Here is a 27,541-nt window from a genome sequence, read left to right as displayed (position 1 = left end):
TCTAACTTGGCAGGGTTATGTTGCTCATATCGTGCGTATGGTGTCTCGCATTGCTATGTCATTTGATTAGTTTAGACATGCTTTGTGTGAATGCCACCTGTTCAGTGTCTAATTACCATATATGTGAATTATGCATTGCCATCTTGTTGCAAGACATTATATATGTGAATTATACAATGCTATCTTGTTGCAAAGGCATTATATATGTGAATTATGCAATGCCATGCTGTTTAGCCAATCATCATGTATGTGAATTATATCATGCTATCATTTTTTTGTATTACGTGTTCCATTTGTCGACAACGTTTGTATATTCAACTACTCTTCCTGTGCATCAGCCATTTGAAGCGGTGATGGAAGTATCTGGAGTGAAAACAAGGTATTCAGAGCAGACAATGCTACCTGCTGAAGCAGACATCTTGCTGGTTACAGAGAGCTCCTCAGAGGAGGATTCAGAGACTGATGACCAGTCCTATTTCCCCCCTGAGGTCTATGCTCAAACTTGGCAGGGTTATATTACCCATGTCATGCATGTTGTCTTGCATTGCTTAGTTTTTACATCATATATGGATTGCCATCTGCTTACTTGCTTACTATATAAATCATATATTTGAATTATATCATGCCATCATGTTTACATAGTACATACACATCATCTATCTGAATTATGGCATGGCAACCCATTTAATAAAGACATCATATAGTTATATCATCTCATCCTGTTTAGTGTTTACAGTCATCATATTTTGAATTATGGCATTCTATCCGTGAATGTATGTGAATTATGGCATGCCAACCTATTTAATAAACACATTATATAGTTATGTCATGTCATCCTGTTTACATAGTCTCATATTTTGAACTATGTCTTTCCATCTTTTTTAGTTAGCCATCATAATGTGAAATTGTGTCATGCTATCCTGTTTAGTTAGCCATCATATATGTGAAATTGTGTCATGCTATCCTGTTTGGTTAGACAACATAAATATGAATTATTTCATGCCCTCTTTTATTCCCCACTATCCATTGCACCTGTCTATCATACAATGTCTATACTTTCAATTACTTTTCTTGTTTATCAGCCATTTGAATTGGAGAGCGTGATGGCAGTATCTAAGGGAGTAACAACACGGTCTTCAGAAAAGATAGTGCTACCAGTTGATGCAGATAGAACCACGGTTGTACTTGCCCAAGGACCAGATCCACCACACATAACCCAGACTCTCGCAGATTGTACCCCTACCCAGTTGGACAGAGAACCAGCTACACCCCTTCTAACCCCAACCCCGGCAGATAGTAACCCAGTTCCAGTTGACACAGCACCGTCTCCACCACAGAGCACCCAAACACGAGCAGTTAGTAAGGGAACTGCAGTGCCCAAAGCACGAGGACCACCACTCCGAATCCCAACTCAACGCTTAAAGGAGAAGAAGATTTGTTCTCAGGTCAGGTTCTGTAGCTATGGTTCATACTCCTTTGCTCTTGCATTACTGTATTTACTCATACCAACTATTTTCAATTTTGAAGGATGGAATTGAAACTCCAATGGCGCAACAGGTATGTTTTAAACCTGTTTCTTTAACTGGTTTGCTGTTGTAACCTGCTCTATGTTGATTTCAGTTTCAATTGAATAAACAGTTATGTTCTCATGTCATGCACATTACAAGTGTTGTTATTGCTCTATAGTTACCCACACTTATATTCTGTCTATTCTGCTTTGTCTTGAACAAATATTATTTGAACTGTGTCTCTATCTTGATTTGGCAACAAAAACTAGAATGATATAGACCATAAAGTGACCATGGTACATAGATATATGTTTGTTTCATGCTGTTATCCTGTCCACTTTACTACTGAACTCATTTACCAAAATGAGTTTCATATACAACATGGTAAACATGTGATGTGTCTGCTTGTTTCTCTTTTAGAATGCGGACAAAATATTGGAGAACAGTACCGCGTTATCCAATGGTAAAGGAAGTAATGCAGATAAGGTTCAAGATAGTGAGACATCCCTGTTGGTCTCCAAGAAAGCTGATAAAAACTATCTTGACGACAGTGAGGGAACCCAAAAGTCCTGTCTTGATGTAGTGTTCGAGTTACTGGCCACTACTGCTGGCACAAGCTCTTCGAACTCGCTGCCTGAATCAGTTCGTCTTCTTGAGTCTCAACTTCAAGTTGAAAGACATCGATCAGATGTGCTGCGACAGGAAGCTGAAGGACTGAGGAAGTCCCTGCAGAATTCAGATGCATATTTTCTGGTGCAACAGCAAGCGCTGGAGGATTTAAGCGCCAAACAAGAGAAAGTTAATAAGCTTGCTAAGCATCTTGCCAGCATTATGGGTACCCAGGATATTGTTTCTTGAGATCTTCTGAAGTGGTTTCAGTTCTGGATTTGTTTTGCTGCGGCGTTTATTTGCGCTGGTCGCCAACTTTGACAACCAGTGTATATGATATGCTGCTTTGTTCCCTATATTTGCACTGGTGGCGAACTTTGATGCCCAGTGGATGTAATATGTGTAATAGCCGTGATAGCCTAGCGTTAGTTGCTTGCTTATTTATTTCCTTGTTGTCTTGTTTATTTGTTTGCTTGTAGTCATTGCAGTTCTTTTTCCGCGGTTAGCTAGTGGCTGCAATAACCTATTTTTTAAAACTAGGCCACAATAACCATGGGCTAATATTTACTGTAGTGACACTGGGCCTCCTACTGGCCGTAGAAACAGTGGGCCTTCTACGGGCCGTAGAAACAATGGGCCTTCTACGGGCCGTAGAAACAATGGGCCTTCTGCGGGCCGTATCATCAATGGGCCTTATACGGGCCGTATGATCGATTGGCCAAACATGGGCCAAACAGACCGCATTATGGCCGTAAACGGGCTAGAGTTGGAATCGTCCGTTCATGGGCCGACCATAACGGGCCATCGTTAATAGGCCGTATTTGATGACGCTATGAAAACGGCCCAACGTATTAACGGACCACAAACGGGCCGACTGTAACCACGGGCTGAATTTGGCCCACAAGCAGAAAATGACAGTAACGGGCCGTAAGTAAACGAATGCTGGAAATGAGCCCAAGAATAAATGGGCTCTGAGAAGGCCGAAAGATAACATGGGCTGGAAACGGCCCAACGGAATAACGGGCCGTTAATGGGTATAAAGTGATACACTGTTCATTACGGGCCAGTTTCACCACGGGCCGTTAATGGGTGTAAAGTGATACACTGTTCATTACGGGCCAGTTTCACCACGGGCCGTTAATAGGCCAAGAGTTACATAGGGCCTCATATGGGCCGAAAGACGTCATGGGCCATACATGCGCCAGAAGTGAAAACGGGCTGGAATCATATTGGATGGCCCAGATGACGCTACTGGGCCTAATTCGGATAGGGCGTAACGGGCCTTGGGTTAGCGGGCTGTAAATGGGCTATATGCGAACAGGCCGTTAACAGGCTTTCCATGGGCCGGCCCGCCACCTTTTGACCAAGTCAAACGGGCCGGCCTTTTCACAGGAATGGGCCTCTGTTGGGCCGTGCCACGTGTCGACGTATCATAGGTGCCTTCCGTCCAATGAGTGGATGACATCTGTCCCAACGATGAGCCGACACGTGTTTCTTCCAGCCAATGATGATTTTACACGTGGAAAAATCCCCATTGGTCGGGGCTGTTAACGGGTTATCGGATCCAAAACCCGACCCGATAGCTTAACGGCGTTCCGTTACGGTGGATGCCACGTGTCGGTCACCCTTGACGAAAGCACTTCTGTGACGCGCGATTTATCGTCATGGAAGTGGACACTTCCGTGATGATAATTTTGGCAATGTCTTGGAACACTTCTACGACATCACAGGTATGACTATCTTGATTCTGTCATAAATTTGTCATGGATGTACATGCATGACAGAAAACGCGACCTACTGTGAGAAACACGTATCATCACGGAAGTGTATTTTTTTTGTAGTGGAAGGATGGCAAAGTGAAAGGTATATTTGATATACATGTTATTGATGTGTACCTTACTAGCTAATGCTCGTAGTAGCACCTGGGTATTTGATACTGGTTCTGTTGCTCATATTTGCAACTCGAAACAGGGGCTAAGGATTAACCGAAGATTGGCTAAGGACGAGGTGACGATGGGCGTGGGAAATGGTTCCAAAGTCGATGTGATCGCCGTCGGCACGCTACCTCTACATCTACCGCCGGGATTAGTTTTAGACCTAAATAATTGTTATTTGGTGCCAGCATTGAGCATGAACATTATATGTGGATCTTATTTGATGTGAGACGGTTATTCATTTAAATCACAGAATAATGATTGTTCTATTTATATGAGTAATATCTTTTATGGTCATGCACCCTCGATGAGTGGTCTATTTTTGTTGAATCTCGATTGGAGTGATACACATATTCATAATATTGAAGCCAAAAGATGCAAAGTTAATAATGATAGTGCAACTTATTTGTGGCACTGCCGCTTAGGTCATATTGGTGTAAAGCGCATGAAGAAACTCCATGCTAATGGCCTTTTGGAATCACTTGATTATGAATCACTTGATGCTTGCGAACCATACCTCATGGGCAAGATGACTAAAACTCCGTTCTCCGAAACAATGGAGCGAGCAACTGACTTATTGGAAATAATACATACTGATGTATGCGGTCCGATGAGTGTTGAGGCTCGCGGCGGGTATCGTTATTTTCTGACCTTCACAGATGATTTAAGCAGATACGGGTATATCTACTTAATGAAACATAAGTCTGAAACATTTGAAAAGTTCAAATAATTTCAGAGTGAAGTGGAAAATCATCGTAACAAGAAAATAAAGTTTCTCCGATCTGATCGTGGAGGTGAATATTTGAGTTATGAGTTTGGTCTTCATTTGAAACAATGTGGAATAGTTTCGCAACTCACGCCACCTGGAACACCACAGCGTAATGGTGTGTCCGAACGTCGTAACCGTACTTTATTAGATATGGTGCGATCTATGATGTCTCTTACCGATTTACCACTATCGTTTTGGGGTTATGCTTTAGAGGCGGCTGCATTCATGTTAAATAGGGCACCATCTAAATCCGTTGAGACGACACCATATGAACTGTGGTTTAGCAAGAAACCAAGCTGTCGTTTCTTAAAGTTTGGGGCTGCGATGCTTATGTAAAAAGCTTCAACCTGATAAGCTCGAACCCAAATCGGAGAAATGTGTCTTCATAGGATACCCAAAGGAAACTGTTGGGTACACCTTCTATCACAGATCCAAAGGCAAGATATTCGTTGCTAAGAATGGATCCTTTCTAGAGAAGGAGTTTCTCTCGAAAGAAGTGAGTGGGAGGAAAGTAGAACTTGATGAGCTAATTATACCTTCTCCCGAATTGGAAAGTAGTTCATCACAGAAATCAGTTCCAGTGATTCCCACACCAATTAGTGAGGAAGTTAATGATGATGATCATGAAACTTCAGATCAAGTTACTACTGAACCTTGTAGGTCAATCAGAGTACGGTCCGCACCAGAGTGGTACGGTAATCCTGTTCTGGAGGTCATGGTACTTGACCATGACGAACCTACGAACTATGAGGAAGCGATGATGAGCCCAGATTCCGCGAAATGGCTTGAGGCCATGAAATCTGAGATGGGATCCATGTATGAGAACAAAGTGTGGACATTGGTTGACTTGCCCGATGATCGGCAAGCCATAGAGAATAAATGGATCTTCAAGAAGAAGACTGACGCTGACGGTAAAGTTACTATCTACAAAGCTCGACTTGTTGCAAACACTATGGGAAATAGCTAATTTGCCGTCAGGAGGCGTCTTTGCCGTCAGCTTTTCATCGGGAAGACGGCAACGAGTGGGTTTGCTGTCATGAGCAGACGGCAAAGAAAAACTGACGGTAAAATAAACTTTGTCGTCTATGAAAATAAATATAGACGGCAAAGAGCTCACTTTGCCGTCTTCAACAAAAATCACAGATGGCAAAGAATCTTTGCCGTCTGTGTTTGTTTTGGTAGATGGCAAAGATTCTTTATCGTTTGTGTTTTTTTGGCAGACGGAAAAGTGATCTCTTTGATGTCTGTATTTATTTTCGCAAACGGCAAAGAAGAAGCACATCACGCGGATCAATCACCTGGATCGATGACTTGGCAATATCTCAGACGCACATCCTGATAACCCACAAGTATAGGGGATCGCAACAGTTTTCGAGGGTAGAGTATTCAACCCAAATTTATTGATTCGACACAAGGGGGCCAAAGAATATTCTCAAGTATTAGCAGTTGAGTTGTCAATTCAACCACACCTGGGTAATTTAGTATCTGCAGCAAAGTATTTAGTAGCAAAGTAGTATGGAAGTAACGGTAACAGTGGCAAAAGTAACAGTAGTAGTTTTGTAGTAATTGTAACAGTAGCAACGGCAAAGTAACTAAGCAAAGAACAATATGTGAAAAGCTCGTAGGCATTGGATCGGTGGTGGAGAATTATGCCGGATGCGATTCCTCATGCAATAGTTATAACATAGGGTGACACAGAACTAGCTCCAATTCATCAATGTAATGTAGGCATGTATTCCGAATATAGTCATACGTGCTTATGGAAAAGAACTTGCAAGACATCTTTTGTCCTACCCTCCCATGGCAGCGGGGTCCTAATGGAAACTAAGGGATATTAAGGCCTCCTTTTAATAGAGTACCGGACCAAAGCATTAACACATAGTGAATACATGAACTCCTCAAACTACGGTCATCACCGGGAGTGGTCCCGATTATTGTCACTTCGGGGTTACCGGATCATAACACATAGTAGGTGACTATAGACTTGCAACATAGGATCGAGAACTCACATATATTCATGAAAACATAATAGGTTCAGATCTGAAATCATGGCACTCGGGCCCTAGTGACAAGCATTAAGCATAGCAAAGTCATAGCAACATCAATCTCTGAACATAATGGATACTAGGGATCAAACCCTAACAAAACTAACTCGATTACATGGTAAATCTCATCCAACCCATCACCGTCCAGCAAGCCTACGATGGAATTACTCACGCATGGCGGTGAGCATCATGAAGTTGGTGATGGAGGAAGGTTGATGGTGACGATGGCGACGGATTCCCCTCTCCGGAGCCCCGAACGGACTCCAGATCAGCCCTCCCGAGAGAGTTTAGGGCTTGGCGCGGCTCCGTATCGTAAAACGCGATGAATCCTTCTCTCTGATTTCTTTATGAACGTGAATATATAGAGTTGGATTGAGGTCGTGGAGCACCACAAGCATGTATAACCACCTCGCGGACAGGGCACTGATACGTCTCCAACGTATCTATAATTTTTGATTGCTCCATGCTATATTATCTACTATTTTGGACATTATTGGGCTTTATTATTCACTTTTATATTATTTTTGGGACTAACCTATTAACCGGAGGCCCAACCCAGAATTGCTGTTTTTTGCCTATTTCAGAGTTTCGCAGAAAAGGAATATCAAACGGAGTCCAAACGGAATGAAACCTTCGGGAACGTGATTTTTAGGAACGAATATGATCCAGGAGACTTGGACCCTACGTCAAGAACAAAAGAGGAGGCCACGAGGTAGGGGGCGCGCCTACCCCCCCAGGGCGCGCCCTCCACCCTCATGGGCCCCCTGTTGCTCCACCGACGTACTCCTTCCTCCTATATATACCTACGTACCCCCAAACGCTCAGATACGGGGCCAAAAACCTAATTCCACCGCCGCAACCTTCTGTACCCACGAGATCCCATCTTGGGGCCAGTTCCGGAGCTCCGCCGAAGGGGGCATCCATCACGGAGGGCTTCTACATCAACACCATAGCCTCTCCGATGAAGTGTGAGTAGTTTACCTCAGACCTTCGGGTCCATAGTTAGTAGCTAGATGGCTTCTTCTCTCTTTTTGGATCTCAACACAATGTTCTCCCCCTCTCTCGTGGAGATCTATTCGATGTAATGTTCTTTTGCGGTGTGCTTGTTGAGACAGATGAATTGTGGGTTTATGATCAAGTTTATCTATGAACAATATTTGAATCTTCACTGAATTCTTTTATGTATGATTGGTTATCTTTGCAAGTCTCTTCAAATTATCAGTTTGGTTTGGCCTACTAGATTGATCTTTCTTGCAATGGGAGAAGTGCTTAGCTTTGGGTTCAATCTTGCGGTGTCCTTTCCCAGTGACAGTAGGGGCAGCAAGGCACGTATTGTATTGTTGCCATCGAGGATAACAAGATGGAGTTTTTTATCATATGGCATGAATTTATCCCTCTACATCATGTCATCTTGCTTAAGGCGTTACTCTGTTTCCATGAACTTAATACTCTAGATGCATGCTGGATAGCGGTCGATGAGTGGAGTAATAGTAGTAGATGCAGGCAGGAGTCGGTCTACTTGTCTCGGACGTGATGCCTATATACATGATCATACCTAGATATTCCCATAACTATGCTCAATTCTGTCAATTGCTCAACAGTAATTCGTTCACCCACCGTAAAATACTTATGCTCTTGAGAGAAGCCACTAGTGAAACCTATGGCCCCCGGGTCTATCTTCATCTTATTAATCTTCCAACACTTAGTTATTTCCTTTGCTTTTTTACTTTGCTTTTATTTTACTTTGCATCTTTATCACAAAAATACCAAAAATATTATCCTATCATATCTATCAGATCTCACTCTCGTAAGTGACCGTGAAGGGGTTAACAACCCCTTATCGCGTTGGTTGCGAGGATTTATTTGTTTTGTGTAGGTACGAGGGACTCGCGCGTAGCCTCCTACTGGATTGATGCCTTGGTTCTCAAAAACTGAGGGAAATACTTACGCTACTTTGCTGCATCACCCTTTCCTCTTCAAGGGAAAACCAACGCAGTGCTCAAGAGGTAGCAAGAAGGATTTCTGACGCCGTTGCCAGGGAGGTCTACGCAAAAGTCAACATACCAAGTACCCATCACAATCCCTTATCTCCCGCATTACATTATTTGCCATTTGCCTCTCGTTTTCCTCTCCCCCACTTCACCCTTGCCGTTTTATTCGCCCTCTCCTTCGTTCGCCTCTTTTTCGCTTGCTTTTTGTTTGCTCGTGTGTTGGATTGCTTGTTTGTCACGATGGCTCAAGATAATACCAAATTATGTGACTTTACCAATACCAACAATAATGATTTCCTTAGCACTCCGATTGCTCTTCTTACCAATACTGAATCTTGTGAAATGAATGTTGCTTTGTTGAATCTTGTCATGAAAGATCAATTCGCCGGCCTTCCTAGTGAAGATGCCGCTACTCATCTAAATAGCTTCGTTGATTTGTCTGATATGCAAAAGAAGAAAGATGTTGACAATGATATTGTTAAATTGAAGCTATTTCCTTTTTCGCTTAGAGATCATGCTAAAGCTTGGTTTTCGTCTTTGCCTAAAAATAGTATTGATTCTTGGAACAAGTGCAAAGATGCTTTTATCTCTAAGTATTTTCCTCCCGCTAAGATCATCTCTCTTAGAAACGATATTATGAATTTTAAGCAACTTGATCATGAACATGTTGCACAAGCTTGGGAGAGGATGAAATTAATGATACGTAATTGCCCTACTCATGGTTTGAATTTGTGGATGATTATACAAAATTTTTATGCCGGATTGAATTTTGCTTCTAGAAATCTTTTAGATTCGGCCGCGGGAGGCACTTTTATGGAAATCACTTTAGGAGAAGCTACTAAACTCCTAGATAATATTATGGTTAATTATTCTCAATGGCACACTGAAAGATCTACTAATAAAAAAGTGCATGCGATAGAAGAAATTAATGTTTTGAGTGGAAAGATGGATGAACTTATGAAATTATTTGCTACTAAGAGTGTTTCTTCTGATCCTAATGATATGCCTTTGTCTACTTTGATTGAGAATAATAATGAATCTATGGATGTGAATTTTGTTGGTAGGAATAATTTTGGTAACAACGCGTATAGAGGAAACTTTAATCCTAGGCCTTATCCTAGCAATTCCTCTAATAATTATGGTAATTCCTACAACAATTCTTATGGAAATTTTAATAAGATGCCTTCTGAATTTGAGACTAGTGTTAAAGAGTTTATAAATTCGCAAAAGAATTTCAATGCTTTTCTTGAAGAGAAATTACTTAAAGTTGATGAACTGGCTAGGAACGTTGATAGAATTTCTCTTGATGTTGATTCTTTAAAGCTTAGATCTATTCCTCCTAAGCATGATATCAATGAGTCTCTCAAAGCCATGAGAATTTCCATTAATGAGTGCAAAGAAAGAACCGCTAGGATGCGTGCTAAGAAAGATTGCTTTATGAGAGCGTGTTCTTCAAATTTCTATGAAAATAATGATGAAGATCTAAAAGTTATTGATGTGTCCCCTATTAAATCTTTGTTTTGCAATATGAATCTTGATAATGATGGGACTGAATATGATCCACCTTTACCTAGAAGGCGTTCCAAAAATTTGGAGTTTTTAGATCTTGATGCTAAAATTGATAAAAGTGGGATTGAAGAGATCAAAACCCTAGATGTTGCTAAACCCACTATTTTGGATTTCAAGGAATTTAATTATGAAAATTGCTCTTTGATAGATTGTATTTCCTTGTTGCAATCCGTGCTAAATTCTCCTCATGCTTATAGTCAAAATAAAGCTTTTACTAAACATATCGTTGATGCATTGATGCAATCTTATCAAGAAAAGCTTGAGTTGGAAGTTTCTATCCCTAGAAAACTTTATGATGAGTGGGAACCTACTATTAAAATTAAGATTAAGGATCATGAGTTCTATGCTTTATGTGATTTGGGTGCTAGTGTTTCCACTATTCCCAAAACTTTGTGCGATTTGCTAGATTTCCGTGATTTTGATGATTGCTCTCTAAACTTGCACCTTGCGGATTCCACTATTAAGAAACCTATGGGAAGAATTAATGATGTTCTTATTGTTGCAAATAGGAACTATGTGCCCGTAGATTTTATCGTTCTTTATATAGATTACAATCCTTCATGTCCTATTATTCTTGGTAGACCTTTCCTTAGAACGATTGGTGCAATTATTGATATGAAGGAAGGGAATATTAGATTCCAATTCCATTAAAGAAAGGCATGGAACACTTCCCTAGGAAGAAAATAAAATTACCATATGAATCTATCATGAGAGCCACTTATGGATTGCCTACCAAAGATGGCAATACCTAGATCTATCCTTGCTTTTATGCCTAGCTAGGGGCGTTAAACGATAGCGCTTGTTGGGAGGCAACCCAATTTTATTTTTCGTTTTTTGCTTTTTTCTTCTGTTTAGGAATAAATATTTGTTCTAGCCTCTGGTTAGATGTGTTTTTATGTTTTAATTAGTGTTTGTGCCAAGTTAAACCTATAGGATCTTCTTAGATGATAGTTATTTGATTTTGCTGTAATTTCCAGAAACTTTCTCTTCACGAAAATAATTGTTAAAATCACCAGAACGTGATAAAATAGTGATTCCAATTGCTTCTGATCAATAAACAAATTGTCTAGGTCGTCCTATTTTGGCTGATTTTTTGGAGTTCCAGAAGTTTGCGTTAGTTACAGATTACTACAGACTGTTCTGTTTTTGACAGATTCTGTTTTTCGTGTGTTGTTTGCTTATTTTGATGAATCTATGGCTAGTAAAATAGTTTATAAACCATAGAGAAGTTGGAATACAGTAGGTTTAACACCAATATAAATAAATAATGAGTTCATTACAGTACCTTGAAGTGGTCTTTTGTTTTCTTTCGCTAACGGAGCTCACGAGATTTTCTGTTGAGTTTTGTGTTGTGAAGTTTTCAAGTTTTGGGTGAAAGATTTGATGGATTATGGAACAAGGAGTGGCAAGAGCCTAAGCTTGGGGATGCCCATGGCACCCCCAAGATAATCTAAGGACACCATAAAGCCAAAGCTTGGGGATGCCCCGGAAGGCATCCCCTCTTTCGTCTACTTCCATCGGTAACTTTACTTGGAGCTATATTTTTATTCACCACATGATATGTGTTTTGCTTGGAGCGTCTTGTATGATTTGAGTCTTTTCTTTTTAGTTTACCACAATCATCCTTGCTGTACACACCTTTTGAGAGAGCCATACATGATTTGGAATTTGTTAGAATACTCTATGTGCTTCGCTTATATCTTTTGAGTTATATAGTTTTGCTCTAGTACTTCACTTATATCTTTTAGAGCGCGGTGGTGGATTTGTTTTATAGAAACTATTGATATCTCATGCTTCACTTAGATTATTTTGAGAGTCTTAAATAGCATGGTAAATTGATTAAATAATCCTAATATGCTTGGTATTCAAGATTAGTAAAAACTTTCTTATGAGTGTGTTGAATACTAAGAAAAGTTTGATGCTTGATAATTGTTTTGAGATATAAAGATGGTGATATTAGAGTCATGCTAGTTGAGTAGTTGTGAATTTGAGAAATACTTGTGTTAAAGTTTGTGATTCATGTAGCATGCACGTATGCTGAACCGTTATGTGCTGAAGTCGGAGCATGATTTATTTATTGATTGTCTTCCTTATGAGTGGCGGTCGGGGACGAGCGATGTCTTTTCCTACCAATCTATCCCCCTAGGAGCATGCGTGTAATACTTTGCTTTGATAACTTGTAGATTTTTGCAATAAGTATATGAGTTCTTTATGACTAATGTTGAGTCCATGGATTATACGCACCCTTCTTCCTCCCACCATTGCTAGCCTCTCTAATACCGCGCACTTTTTGCCGGTATCATACACCCACCATAAACCTTCCTCAAAACAGCCACCATACCTACCTATCATGGCATTTCCGTGGCCATTCTGAGATATATTGCCATGCAACTTTCCACCGTTCCGTTTATTATGACACGCTCCATCATTGTCATATTGCTTTGCATGATCATGTAGTTGACATCGTATTTGTGGCAAAGCCACCGTTCATAATTCTTTCATACATGTCACTCTTGATTCATTGCATATCCCGGTATACCGCCGGAGGCATTCATATAGAGTCATATTTTGTTCTAAGTATCGAGTTGTAATTGTTGAGTTGTAAGAAAATAAAAGTGTGATGATCTTCATTTTTAGAGCATTGTCCCAAGTGAGGAAAAGGATGATGGAGACTATGATTCCCCCACAAGTCGGGATGAGACTCCGGACGAAAAAAAAGAGGCCATAAAAAAGAGAAAAGGCCCAAATAAAAAAATGAGAGAAAAAGAGAGAAGGGACAATGTTACTATCCTTTTACCACACTTGTGCTTCAAAGTAGCACCATGATCTTCATGATAGAGAGTCTCTCATTTTGTCACTTTCATATACTAGTGGGAATTTTTCATTATAGAACTTGGCTTGTATATTCCAATGATGGGCTTCCTCAAAATGCCCTAGGTCTTCATGAGCAAGCGAGTTGGATGCACACCCACTTAGTTTCTTTTGTTGAGCTTTCATATACTTATAGCTCTAGTGCATCCGTTGCATGGCAATCCCTACTCACTCACATTGATATCTATTGATGGGCATCTCCATAGCCCGTTGATACGCCTAGTTGATGTGAGACTATCTTCTCCCTTTTTGTCTTCTCCACAACTACCATTCTATTCCACATATAGTGCTATATCCATGGCTCACGCTCATGTATTGTGTGAAGATTGAAAAAGTTTGAGAACATCAAAAGTATGAAACAATTGCTTGGCTTGTCATCGGGGTTGTGCATGATTTAAATACTTTGTGTGGTGAAGATAGAGCATAGCCAGACTATATGATTTTGTAGGGATAACTTTCTTTGGCCATGTTATTTTGAGAAGACATGATTGCTTTGTTAGTATGCTTGAAGTATTATTATTTTTATGTCAATATTAAACTTTTGTCTTGAATCTTTTCGGATCTTAATATACATACCACAATTAAGAAGAATTACATTGAAATTATGCCAAGTAGCACTCCACATCAAAAATTCTGTTTTTATCATTTACCTACTCGAGGACGAGCAGGAATTAAGCTTGGGGATGCTTGATACGTCTCCAACATATCTATAATTTTTGATTGCTCCATGCTATATTATCTACTGTTTTGGACATTATTGGGCTTTATTATTCACTTTTATATTATTTTTGGGACTAACCTATTAACCGGAGGCCCAGCCCAGAATTGCTGTTTTTTGCCTATTTCAGAGTTTCGCAGAAAAGGAATATCGAACGGAGTCCAAATGGAATGAAACCTTCGGGAACGTGATTTTTAGGAAGAATATGATCCAGGAGACTTGGACCCTATGTCAAGAAACAAAAGAGGAGGCCACGAGGTAGGGGGGCGCGCCTACCCCCAGGGCGCGCCCTCCACCCTCGTGGGCCCCCTGTTGCTCCACCGACGTACTCCTTCCTCCTATATATACCTACGCACCCCCAAACGATCAGATACGGAGCCAAAAACCTAATTCCACCGCCGCAACCTTCTGTACCCACGAGATCCCATCTTGGGGCCTGTTCTGGAGCTCCGCCCGAGGGGGCATCCATCACGGAGGGCTTCTACATCAACACCATAGCCTCTCCGATGAAGTGTGAGTAGTTTACCTTAGACCTTCGGGTCCATAGTTAGTAGCTAGATGGCTTCTTCTCTCTTTTTGGATCTCAATACAATGTTCTCCCCCTCTCTCGTGGAGATCTATTCGATGTAATCTTGTTTTGCGGTGTGTTTGTTGAGACCGATGAATTGTGGGTTTATGATCAAGTTTATCTATGAACAATATTTGAATCTTCACTGAATTCTTCTATGTATGATTGGTTATCTTTGCAAGTCTCTTCGAATTATCAGTTTGGTTTGGCCTACTAGATTGATCTTTCTTGCAATGGGAGAAGTGCTTAGCTTTGGGTTCAATCTTGCGGTGTCCTTTCCCAGTGACAGTAGGGGCAGCAAGGCACGTATTGTATTGTTGCCATCGAGGATAACAAGATGGGGTTTTTATCATATTGCATGAATTTATCCCTCTACATCATGTCATCTTGCTTAAGGCGTTACTCTGTTTCCATGAACTTAATACTCTAGATGCATGCTGGATAGCGGTCGATGAGTGGAGTAATAGTAGTAGATGCAGGCAGGAGTCGGTCTACTTGTCTCGGACGTGATGCCTATATACATGATCATACCTAGATATTCTCATAACTATGCTCAATTCTGTCAATTGCTCAACAGTAGTTCGTTCACCCACCGTAAAATACTTATGCTCCTGAGAGAAGCCACTAGTGAAACCTATGGCCCCCGGGTCTATCTTCATCTTATTAATCTTCCAACACTTAGTTATTTCCTTTGCTTTTATTTTACTTTGCATCTTTATCACAAAAATACCAAAAATATTATCCTATCATATCTATCAGATCTCACTCTCGTAAGTGACCGTGAAGGGATTGACAACCCCTTATCGCGTTGGTTGCGAGGATTTATTTGTTTTGTGTAGGTACGAGGGACTCGCGCGTAGCCTCCTACTGGATTGATACCTTGGTTCGCAAAAACTGAGGGAAATACTTACGCTACTTTGCTGCATCACCCTTTCCTCTTCAAGGGAAAACCAACGCAGTGCTCAAGAGGTAGCATGGGCCCCCTGGCCTTGATTCTTTCGCCAGTATTTTTTATTAACTCCAAAAATATTCTCCGTGAAGTTTCAGGTCATTCCGAGAACTTTTATTTCTGCACAAAAATAACACCATGGCAATTCTGCTGAAAACAGCGTCAGTCTGGGTTAGTTCCATTCAAATCATGCAAGTTAGAGTCCAAAACAAGGGCAAAAGTGTTTGGAAAAGTAGATACGATTGAGACGTATCAATTCCCCCAAGCTTAAACCTTTGCCTGTCCTCAAGCAATTCAGTTGATAAACTGAAAGTGATAAAGATAAACTTTTACAAACTCTGTTTGCTCTTGTTGTTGTAAATATGTAAAGCCAGCATTCAATTTTTCAGCAAAGATTATGAACTAACTATATTCACAATAACATTTAGGTCTCATGTTTACTCATGTCAATGGCATAATCAACTACCGAGCAATAATAATAAATCTCGGATGACAACACTTTCTCAAAACAATCATGATATGATATAACAAGATGGTATCTCGCTAGCCCTTTATGAGACCGCAAAACATAAATGCAGAGCACCCCTGAAGATCAAGGACTGACTAAACATTGTAATTCATGGTAAAAGAGATCTAGTCATAGTCATACCCAATATAAACTAATAGTAATGGATGCAAATGACAGCGGTGCTCTCCAACTGGTGCTTTTTAATAAGAGGGTGATGACTCAACATAAAAGTAAATAGATAGGCCCTTCGCAGAGGGAAGCAGGGATTTCTAGAGGTGCCAGAGCTCGATTTTGAAATAAAGATGAATAATATTTTGAGCGCCATACTTTTATTGTCAACATAACAACCGAGAGATCTCGATATCTTCCATGCTACACACATTATAGGCGGTTCCCAAGCATAATGGTAAAGTTTATACTCCCCCACCACCAACAAGCATCAATCCATGGCTGGCTCGAAACAACGAGTGCCTCCAACTAGGAACAGTCCTGGGGGAGTTTTGTTTGCAATTATTTCGATTTGATTTGAGCAAGGGACTGGGCATCCCGGTGACCAGCCATTTTCTCGTGAGTGAGGAGCGGAGTCCACTCCTCTTGAGAATAACCCGCCTAGCATGGAAGATACAGACAACCCTAGTTGATACATGAGCTATTCGAGCATACAAAACAAAATTTCATTTGAAGGTTTAGAGTTTGGCACATACAAATTTACTTGGAACGACAGGTAGATACCGCATATAGGAAGGTATGGTGGACTCATATGGAATAACTGTGGGGTTTATGGAAGTGGATGCACAAGCAGTATTCCCGCTTAGTACAAGTGAAGGCTAGAAAGAGACTGGGAAGCGACCAACTAGAGAGCGACAACAGTCATGAACATGCATTAAAATTAATAAACATTGAGTGCAAGCATGAGTAGGATATAATCCACCATGAACATAAATATCATGGAGGCTATGTTGATTTTGTTTCAACTACATGTGTGAACATGTGCCAAGTCAAGTCACTCGAATCGTTCAAAGGAGGATACCACCCTATCATACCACATCACAACCATTTTAATAGCATGTTGGCACTCAAGGTAAACCATTATAAACTCCTAGCAAATTAAGCATGGCATAAGCAACTATAATCTCTAATTGTCACTGCAAACATGTTTCATTCATAATAGGCTGAATCAGGAACGATGAACTAATCATATTTACAAAAACAAGAGAGGTCGAGTTCATACCAGCTTCTCTCATCTCAATCGGTCCATCATATATCGTCATTATTGCCTTTCACTTGCACGACCGAACGATGTGTATAATAATAATAGTGCACGTGCATTGGACTAAGCTGAAATCTCCAAGCATCTGATACAAAGGAGAAGACAAGGTAATACGGGCTCTTTGTTAAATCAACAATAATGCATATGAGAGCCACTTAACATTTTCATCATGGTCTTCTCCTTTCGACCCCCAAAGAAAAGAAAAGAAATAAAATTATTTACACGGGAACGCTCCCAACAAGCAAAAGAAGAATGAGAAATCTTTTTGGGTTTTCTTTTAATTAGTACTACTACAGGCATGAAAAGTAAACTAGCTAAAAGCTACAACTAGTTTTTTTGGGTTTTTCTTAAGGTTTATCAAACACACAAGAAGAAAGCATAAAAAGGAAAATAAACTAGCATGGATAGTACAGTGAAAAAGTATGAGCACCGACAACTGGAATGAGTGTGTGAACATGAATGTAATGTCAGTGAGAAATACGTACTCCCCCAAGCTTAGGCTTTTGGCCTAAGTTGGTCTAGGGCCACGGCTGGCCTGGCGGATATCCAAAGTTGTAGCTGGGGTTGTACTGAGAGGCAGCAGCTATCGCCTCATGAGCTGCCGCTTGGAGGCGGGCTGCCTCCGTCCTCCTCTTATATTCGTTTGCCTCCTCCCTGGTTATCACATATCTCCCTTTTGCCTGAAAGTCAAAGAAAGTAGGAGCAGGGAGAGCAACATGGAAAGTGCGGCGCTTGTCAAACATTAGTCAGTACTGGAGAGGTTGTTCATTCCTCTCAATAAATTGATGGCGAACCATAGCATCATAATCTAGATAAGCGGGTGGCAATTCCATATCATTTTCATGTATGGGTATCTCAAGAAAATTAGCCACACGGGTTGCATAAATACCACCAAACAAGTCTCCACTTAAACCATTATTATGCAACCTTCGTGCAACAATGGCCCCCAAGTTATATTGTTTATCTCCTAAAACAACACTCTTGAGAACACTAAGGTCAGGAACACACATGTGGCATGCCTCATCCTTACCATTTATGCATCTACCTATAAAGAGAGCAAAATAATGTATAGCAGGAAAATGAACACTCCCTATGGTAGCTTGTGTTATCTCTCTAGATCCCCCCACAGTGATACTAGCAAGAAAATCTTTAAACTCAGATTTGCGAGGTTCACTAGCACTACCCCATTGCGGAAGTTTGCAAGCAGTATTAAAATCTTCTAAGTCCATAGTATAAGATTTACCATAGATATCAAGTAGGACAGTGTGAGAATTGCGTGAAGATGAAAATATGAACCTTCTCACAAAGGAATCAGTTAGGTAATAATATTGAGGGCACTTATCTAGCATGAAGCCCTCAAGTTCAGCATTACGCACATATGCGTCAAATTCCTCCTTAATTCCTGCTCGAACCATGAAATCTTCTGACGGCCATTCACAAGGCCGCACTTGAGCTTCTCTTGGTGGTTCATGATCCGGCTCACGTATTGCGGGCCTGGGTCCTTGCTTCCTTGAAGAACCACCTTGATACATTTTCCTAAACATATTTCTTCCTCTAAAAAATTTCTGAAAATTTTAGTAACTTAAAATAAAAGTGAACCAAACTCAACAAGATTGATAACAACTACTCCCACAAGTGCCTAGAGACTATATCATGCATTAGAACTACTTGGGACCATATAAATTTGACATGCAAGCTCAAACAGGGTCACCTAGGCAGCAAAAATTTGCAATAAATAAAGCACTAGAACAAAAACTAATTGGACCATTGGAGGAGTCACATACCGAAGAACAATCCCCCAAAACAGTTTTGTGAGTGGAGCTTTGAGCAAGGAGATCGAAAATGGCAGCAAGATGAGCTAGAACTCGTGCTTGAGCTGGTTGGTGATTTTTTGGGAGGAAGAAGGAGTGTGTGGTGGCTGGAATAAGTGGAGGGGGCCACCAGGGGCCCACGAGGCAGGGGGCGCGCCTTGGACCCTCGTGGCCAGGTGCTTGCTCCCCCTGATGTGTTCTCAGTGCCAGATATTCTCAAATATTCTAGAAAAAAATCATATTTCATTTTTGGGACATTTGGAGAACTTTTATTTTCGGGATATTTTTATTGCATGGATAATTCAGAAAACAGATAGAAAATACTATTTTTGCTTTATTTAATCTAAATAACAGAAAGTAAAAGGAGGGTACAGAAGGTTGTGCTTTCTAACTTCATCCATCTGATGCTCATCAAAAGGAATCCACTAACAAGGTTGATCAAGTCTTGTTAACAAACTCATTTCAAATAACATGGAACCGGAGAATTTTCGAATAGCACTAGGTTACCTCAACGGGGATATGCACATCCCCCACAATAAGAATATCATATTTCTTCTTGACAGTAGGAAGAGGAAATTCAAATCCTCCAATAGTAATCGATGGAATTTTTCCAATAGAATTGATACTGTGGACTTGAGGTTGTTTCCTCGGAAAGTGTACCGTATGCTCATTACCATTAACATGAAAAGTGACATTGCCTTTGTTGCAAACAATAACAGCCCTTGCAGTATTCAAAAAGGGTCTACCAAGGATAATTGACATCCTATTGTCCTCGGGAATATCAAGAATAACAAAGTCCGTTAAAATAGTAACGTTTGCAACCACAACAGGCACATCCTCACAAATACCGACATGTATAGCAGTTGATTTATCAGCCATTTGCAAAGATATTTCAGTAGGTGTCAACTTATTCAAATCAAGTCTACGATATAAAGAGAGAGGCATAACACTAACACCGGCTCCAAGATCACATAAAGCAGTTCTAACATAGTTTCTTTTAATGGAGCATGGTATAGTTGGTACTCCTGGATCTCCTAGTTTCTTAGGTATTTCACCTTTAAAAGTATAATTAGCAAGCATGGTGGAAATTTCAGCTTCCGGTATCTTTCTTTTATTTGTAACAATATCTTTCATGTACTTAGCATAAGGATTCATTTTAAGCATATCAGTCAAACGCATACGCAAAAAGATAGGTCTAATCATTTCAGCAAAGCGCTCAAAATCCTCATCATCCTTTTTCTTGGATGGTTTGGGAGGAAAAGGCATGGGTTTCTGAACCCATGGTTCTCTTTCTTTACCGTGCTTCCTAGCAACAAAGTCTCTCTTATCATAACGTTGATTCTTTGATTGTGGGTTATCAAGATCAACAGCAGGTTCAATCTCCATATCATTGTCATTACTAGGTTGAGTATCAACATGAACATCATCATTAACATTATCACTAGGCTCATGTTCATCTCCAGATTGTGTTTCAGCATCAGAAATATAAATATCATTGGGATTCTCAGGTGTGTCAACAACAGGTTCACTAGAAGCATGCAAAGTCCTATCATTTTTCTTTTTCTTCTTTTTAGAAGGACTAGGTGCATCAACATTAGTTCTCTGAGAATCTTGCTCAATTCTCTTAGGGTGGCCCTCAGGATACAAAGGTTCCTGAGTCATTTTACCCCCTCTAGTCATAACTCTAACAGCATTATCGTTCTTCTTATTATTTAATTCATTGAGCAAATCATTTTGAGCTTTAAGCACTTGTTCTACTTGAGTGGTAACCATAGAAGCATGTTTACTAATGAGTTTAAGTTCACCTTTAACTCTAGACATATAATCACTCAAGTGCTCAATCATATAAGCATTACGTTTCAATTGTCTACCAACATAAGCATTGAAGTTTTCTTGTTTAACAATAAAATTATCAAACTCATCTAAGCATTGGCTAGCAAACTTATAACGAGGAATATCACCTTCATCAAATCTATAGAGAGAATTTACCTTTACTACCTGTGTCGGGTTATCAAGACCATGCATTTCTTCAACAGGCGGCAAATTAAGACCATGTATTTCTTCAATAGGTGGTAAATTCTTAACATCTTCAGCTTTAATACCCTTTTCTTTCATAGATTTCTTTGCCTCTTGCATATCTTCAGGACTGAGAAATAGAATACCCCTCTTCTTCGGAGTTGGCTTAGGAGTTGGTTCAGGAAGTGTCCAATTATTTTCATTATTCAACATATTATTCAATAGCAATTCAGCTTGATCAACAGTTCTTTCCCTGAAAACACAACCAACACAACTATCCAGGTGGTCTCTGGAAGCATCGGTTAGTCCATTATAAAAGATATCAAGTATTTCATTTTTCTTGAGAGGATGATCAGGCAAAGCATTAAGTAATTGGAGAAGCCTCCCCCAAGCTTGTGGGAGACTCTCTTCTTTAATTTGCACAAAATTATATATTTCCCTTAAAGCAGCTTGTTTCTTATGAGCGGGGAAATATTTAGCAGAGAAGTAATAAATCATATCCTGGGGACTACGCACACAACCAGGATCAAGAGAATTAAACCATGTTTTAGCATCACCCTAATGAGAATGGAATAATTTAAGGATATAGTAGTAGCGAGTTTTCTCATCATTAGTGAACAGGGTGGCTATATCATTTAATTTAGTAAGATGTGTCACAACAGTTTCAGATTCATAGCCATAAAAAGGATCAAATTCAACCAAAGTAATTATCTCAGGATCAACAGAGAAATCATAATCCTTATCAGTAACACAGATAGGTGAAGTAGCAAAAGCAGGGTCATATTTCATTCTAGCATTCAAAGATTTTTCTTCCAGCTTAACTAATAATTTCTTAAGATCATTTCTATCATTGCAAGCAAGAAAGTCTCTAGCAGTTTCTTCATCCATAACATAACCCTCAGGCACAACAGGCAATTCATATCTAGGGGGAGAATCTTCATCATCACTTTCATCAATATTATCAGTTTCAATAATTTCATTCTCTCTAGCCCTATCAGGTTGTTCATCAAGAAATTCACCTAGTGGCACAGTAGTATCAAGCATAGAAGTAGTTTCATCATAAGTATCATGCAAAGCAGAAGTGGCATCATCAATAACATGCGACATATAAGAATTAATAGCAGAAGCAGGTTTAGGCGTCGCAAGCTTACTCAAAACAGAAGGTGAATCAAGTGCAGAGCTAGATGGCAGTTCCTTACCTCCCCTCGTAGTTGAGGGAAAAATCTTAGTTCTTCCATCTTTCAAGTTCCTCATAGTGACCAGCAGATATAAATCCCAAGTGACTCAAAGAATAGAGCTATGCTCCCCGGCAACGGCGCCATAAAATAGTCTTGATAACCCACAAGTATAGGGGATCGCAATAGTTTTCGAGGGTAGAGTATTCAACCCAAATTTATTGATTCGACACAAGGGGAGCCAAAGAATATTCTCAAGTATTAGCAGTTGAGTTGTCAATTCAACCCCACCTGGATAAATTAGTATCTGCAGCAAAGTATTTAGTAGCAAAGTAGTATGGAAGTAACGGTAACAGTGGCAAAAGTAACAGTAGTAGTTTTGTAGTAATTGTAACAGTAGCAATTGTAAAGTAACTAAGCAAAGAACAATATGTGAAAAGCCCGTAGGCATTGGATCGGTGATGGAGAATTATGCCGGATGCGATTCCTCATGCAATAGTTATAACATAGGGTGACACAGAACTAGCTCCAATTCATCAATGTAATGTAGGCATGTATTCCGAATATAGTCATACGTGCTTATGGAAAAGAACTTGCATGACATCTTTTGTCCTACCCTCCCGTGGCAGCGGGGTCCTAATGGAAACTAAGGGATATTAAGGCCTCCTTTTAATAGAGTACCAGACCAAAGCATTAACACATAGTGAATACATGAACTCCTCAAACTACGGTCATCACCTGGAGTGGTCTCGATTATTGTCACTTCGGGGTTACCGGATCATAACACATAGTAGGTGACTATAGACTTGCAAGATAGGATCAAGAACTCACATATATTCATGAAAACATAATAGGTTCAGATCTGAAATCATGGCACTCGGGCCCTAGTGACAAGCATTAAGCATAGCAAAGTCATAGAAACATCAATCTCAGAATATAATGGATACTAGGGATCAAACCCTAACAACACTAACTCGATTACATGGTAAATCTCATCCAACCCATCACCGTCCAGCAAGCCTACGATGGAATTACTCACGCACGGTGGTGAGCATCATGAAATTGGTGATGGAGGAAGGTTGATGATGGCGATGGCGACGGATTCCCCTCTCCGGAGCCCCGAACGGACTCCAGATCAGCCCTCCCGAGAGAGTTTAGGGCTTGGCGGCGGCTCCGTATCGTAAAACATGATGAATACTTCTCTCTGATTTTTTTCTCCCTGAACGTGAATATATAGAGTTGGAGTTGAGGTCGGTGGAGCACCAGGGGGCCCACGAGGCAGGGGGCGCGCCCAGGGGTAGGCGCGCCTCCCACCCTTGTGGACAGGGTGTGGGCCCCCTGGCCTTGATTCTTTCACCAGTATTTTTTATTAATTCCAAAAATATTCTCCGTGAAGTTTCAGGTCATTCCGAGAACTTTTATTTCTGCACAAAAATAACACCATGGCAATTCTGCTGAAAACAGCGTCAGTCCGGGTTAGTTCCATTCAAATCATGCAAGTTAGAGTCCAAAACAAGGGCAAAAGTGTTTGAAAAAGTAGATACGATGGAGACGTATCACATCCCACGCCGTCTGACGCATGCCTCCACCCACCCCACGATGCACGCAACCCCACGCACGCCCGCACCCATGAGGCCACGACCCCACCTGCTCCACCCACGACTCCCATCTCCTCCCCCGTGCTCCCTCTTCTCTCCACCTCCCCGAGATGTAGCACCCCGCCAGCCAGCGTTCTCCTCTCTCCTGCTCCCTGCTTGTTACTTCTCCCCCGAGCTGCCACAGGCCGTAGGGCAACGCCCGCCCGCCCGCCCGTAAGGCGCCCCGAGCAGCCGAACGCTGATCCCAACGCCCACCCATCCCCAAGCAGCTGCACGCCGCGGCCAGCGCCCCCGTCCATCCGCCGCCGCGCCCAGCATCCTCCCGCCCGTCCATCCGCCACCTCGCCAGCGCTGCGTGAAGGTCCACCTCGCGAGCTCGTCCTCACCCGACAGCCGTGCGCACCACAGCTCCTCCGGCCGTGCACCTGAGCCCGTCCACACTCCGAGCTCCTCCTCACCCGTTGCTCGTGCGCTCTGCCTCGCGAGCTCCGCCGCTAGAGCAGCCGGGCACTCCACGTCGCGAGCTCCACTGGTCAAGCACCACCCATCCCCGACTTCCCTCGCGTGCCTCATCGTGGCGTCGGAGCGAGTCAGCTCCCGTGCGCGGCTAGGCCGGAGCGACATGGCTGAGCAGGTCCTGGCGATGGCGCAGCGAGCAGAGCATGGCAGAGCAGTGCGGCGAGAGTTGGGGCCGGGCGGCGGGGCGAACAGAGCACTACAGGGGAGAAGAAGGACCCGATTGATTTTTAGATTTAATTTTTAGGGTCCTTTGTGTTAATTTCCAGGACTATTCTGTAGCTTTAGTTTTTTCGGGGTCATGTTTGCATTTTGTTCTTCACTGTCATGGAATGAAAGCACTAAACACGGCCAGGCCTGTGCCTGATAAAAGAAAGAAGAAACATGGGTAGTGGAATGAAAGCACTAAACACGGCTGAGCCTGTGCCTGATAAAAGAAAGAAGAAACATGGGCAGTGCACTGCGTGCGTTGACCGCATCCCTCGGGAACAACACTGATGTGTTTTTTTAATTTGATCCCTTTCTTTGCCGTCTGTGATATACGGGGCCGACGGCAAAGACACAAATAGCTGACGGTAAAGATATAGTCTGGCTGACGGCAAAAGTACTTTTCTTTGCCGTTTCTGAGTTATAAGGATGACGGCGAAACAGATTTGGCTGACGGCAAAGTTTTTGCCATCTGTCTGATGAAAGCTGACGGCAAAGTATTCTTTGCCGACTTATCTTTGCCATCTGCTTTCTGACGACAAAATCTTTGCCGTCTGGATTTAGGCCTTTGCCATCTGTGATTCACAGACGGCAAATTACCTGTTTCCTGTAGTGAAAAGGTTTTCGACAAATTCAAGGAGTTGACTACGATGAGACCTTCTCACCCGTAGCGATGCTTAAGTCTGTCCGAATCATGTTAGCAATTGCCGCATTTTATGATTATGAAATTTGGCAAATGGATGTCAAAATTGCATTCCTTAATGGATATCTTAAAGAAGAGTTGTATATGATACAACCAGAAGGTTTTGTCGATCCTAAAGGTGCTAACAAAGTGTGCAAGCTCCAGCGATCCATTTATGGACTGGTGCAAGCCTCTCGGAGTTGGAATATACGTTTTGATAGTGTGATCAAAGCATATGGTTTTATACAAACTTTTGGAGAAGCCTGTATTTACAAGAAAGTGAGTGGGAGCTCTGTAGCATTTCTGATATTATATGTGGATGACATATTATTGATTGAAAATAATACATAATTTCTGGATAGCATAAAAGGACACTTGAATAAGAATTTTTCAATGAAAGACCTCGGTGAAGCTGCTTATATATTGGGCATCAAGATCTATAGAGATAGATCAAGACGCTTAATTGGACTTTCACAAAGCACATACCTTGATAAAGTGTTAAAGAAGTTCAAAATGGATCAGTCAAAGAAAGGGTTCTTGCCTATGTTACAAGGTGTGAAATTGAGTCAAACTCAATGCCCGACCACTGTAGAAGATAGAGAGAAAATGAAAGTCATTCCCTATGCCTCAGCCATAGGTTCTATCATGTATGCAATGTTGTGTACCAGACCAGATGTGTGCCTTGCTATAAGTTTAGTAGGGAGGTACCAAAGTAATCCAGGAGTGGATCACTGGACAACGGTCAAGAACATCCTGAAATACCTGAAAAGGACTAAGGATATGTTTCTCATTTATGGAGGTGACAAAGATCTTGTCATAAATGGTTACGTTGATGCAAGCTTTGATACTGATCCGGATGACTCTAATTCACAAACCGGATACATATTTATATTGAATGGTTGAGCTGTCAGTTGGTGCGGTTCCAAACAGAGCGTCGTGGCGGGATGTACGTGTGAAGCGGAGTACATAGCTGCTTCGGAAGCAGCAAATGAAGGAGTCTGGATGAAGGAGTTCATATCCGATCTAGGTGTAATACCTAGTGCACCGGGTCCAATGAAAATCTTTTCTGACAATACTGGAGCAATTGCCTTGGCGAAGGAATCCAGATTTCACAAGAGAACCAAACACATCAAGAGACACTTCAATTCCATCCGCGATCTAGTCAAGGAGGTAGACATAGAGATTTGCAAGATACATACAGATCTGAATGTTGCAGACCCGTTGACTAAGCCTCTTCCACGAGCAAAACATGATCACCACCAAGACTCCACGGGTGTTAGAATCATTACTATGTAATCTAGATTATTGACTCTAGTGCAAGTGGGAGACTGAAGGAAATATGCCCTAGAGGCAATAATAAAGTTGTTATTTATATTTCCTTATATCATGATAAATGTTTATTATTCATGCTAGAATTGTATTAACCGTAAACTTAGTACATGTGTGAATACATAGACAAAACAGAGTGTCCCTAGTATGCCTCCACTTGACTACCTCGTTAATCAAAGATGGTTAAGTTTCCTAACCATAGACATGTATTGCCATTTGATGAATGCGATCACATCATTAGAGAATGATGTGATGGACAAGACCCATCTGTTAGCTTAGCATAATGATCGTTAAGTTTTACTTCTATTGCTTTCTTCATGACTTATACATATTCCTCTAACTATGAGATTATGCAACTCCTGAATACCGGAGGAACACCTTGTGTGCTATCAAACGTCACAACGTAATTGGGTGATTATAAAGATGCTCTACAGGTGTCTCCGAAGGTGTTTGTTGAGTTGGCATAGATCGAGATTAGGATTTGTCACTCCGAGTATCAGAGAGGTATCTCTGGGCCCTCTCGGCAATGCACATCACTATAAGCCTTGCAAGCAATGTGACTAATGATTTAGTTGCGGGATGATGCATTATGGAACGAGTAAAAAGACTTGCCGGTAATGAGATTGAACTAGGTATGATGATACCGACGATCGAATCTCGGGCAAGTAACATACCGATGACAAAGGGAATAACGTATGTTGTTATGCGGTTTGACCGATAAAGATCTTCGTAGAATATGTAGGAACCAATATGAGCATCCAGGTTCCGCTATTGGTTATTGACCGGAGATGTGTCTCGGTCATGTCTACATAGTTCTCGAACTCGTAGGGTCCGCATGCTTAACGTTCGATGATGATTTGTATTATGAGTTATGTGTTTTGGTGACCGAAGTTTGTTC

The sequence above is a fragment of the Triticum aestivum genome, chromosome 7D (genome assembly GCF_018294505.1).
Source record: "Triticum aestivum cultivar Chinese Spring chromosome 7D, IWGSC CS RefSeq v2.1, whole genome shotgun sequence".
In the NCBI taxonomy this organism is placed as follows: domain Eukaryota; kingdom Viridiplantae; phylum Streptophyta; class Magnoliopsida; order Poales; family Poaceae; genus Triticum; species Triticum aestivum.
Note: the sequence above shows the minus strand (reverse complement) of the source record.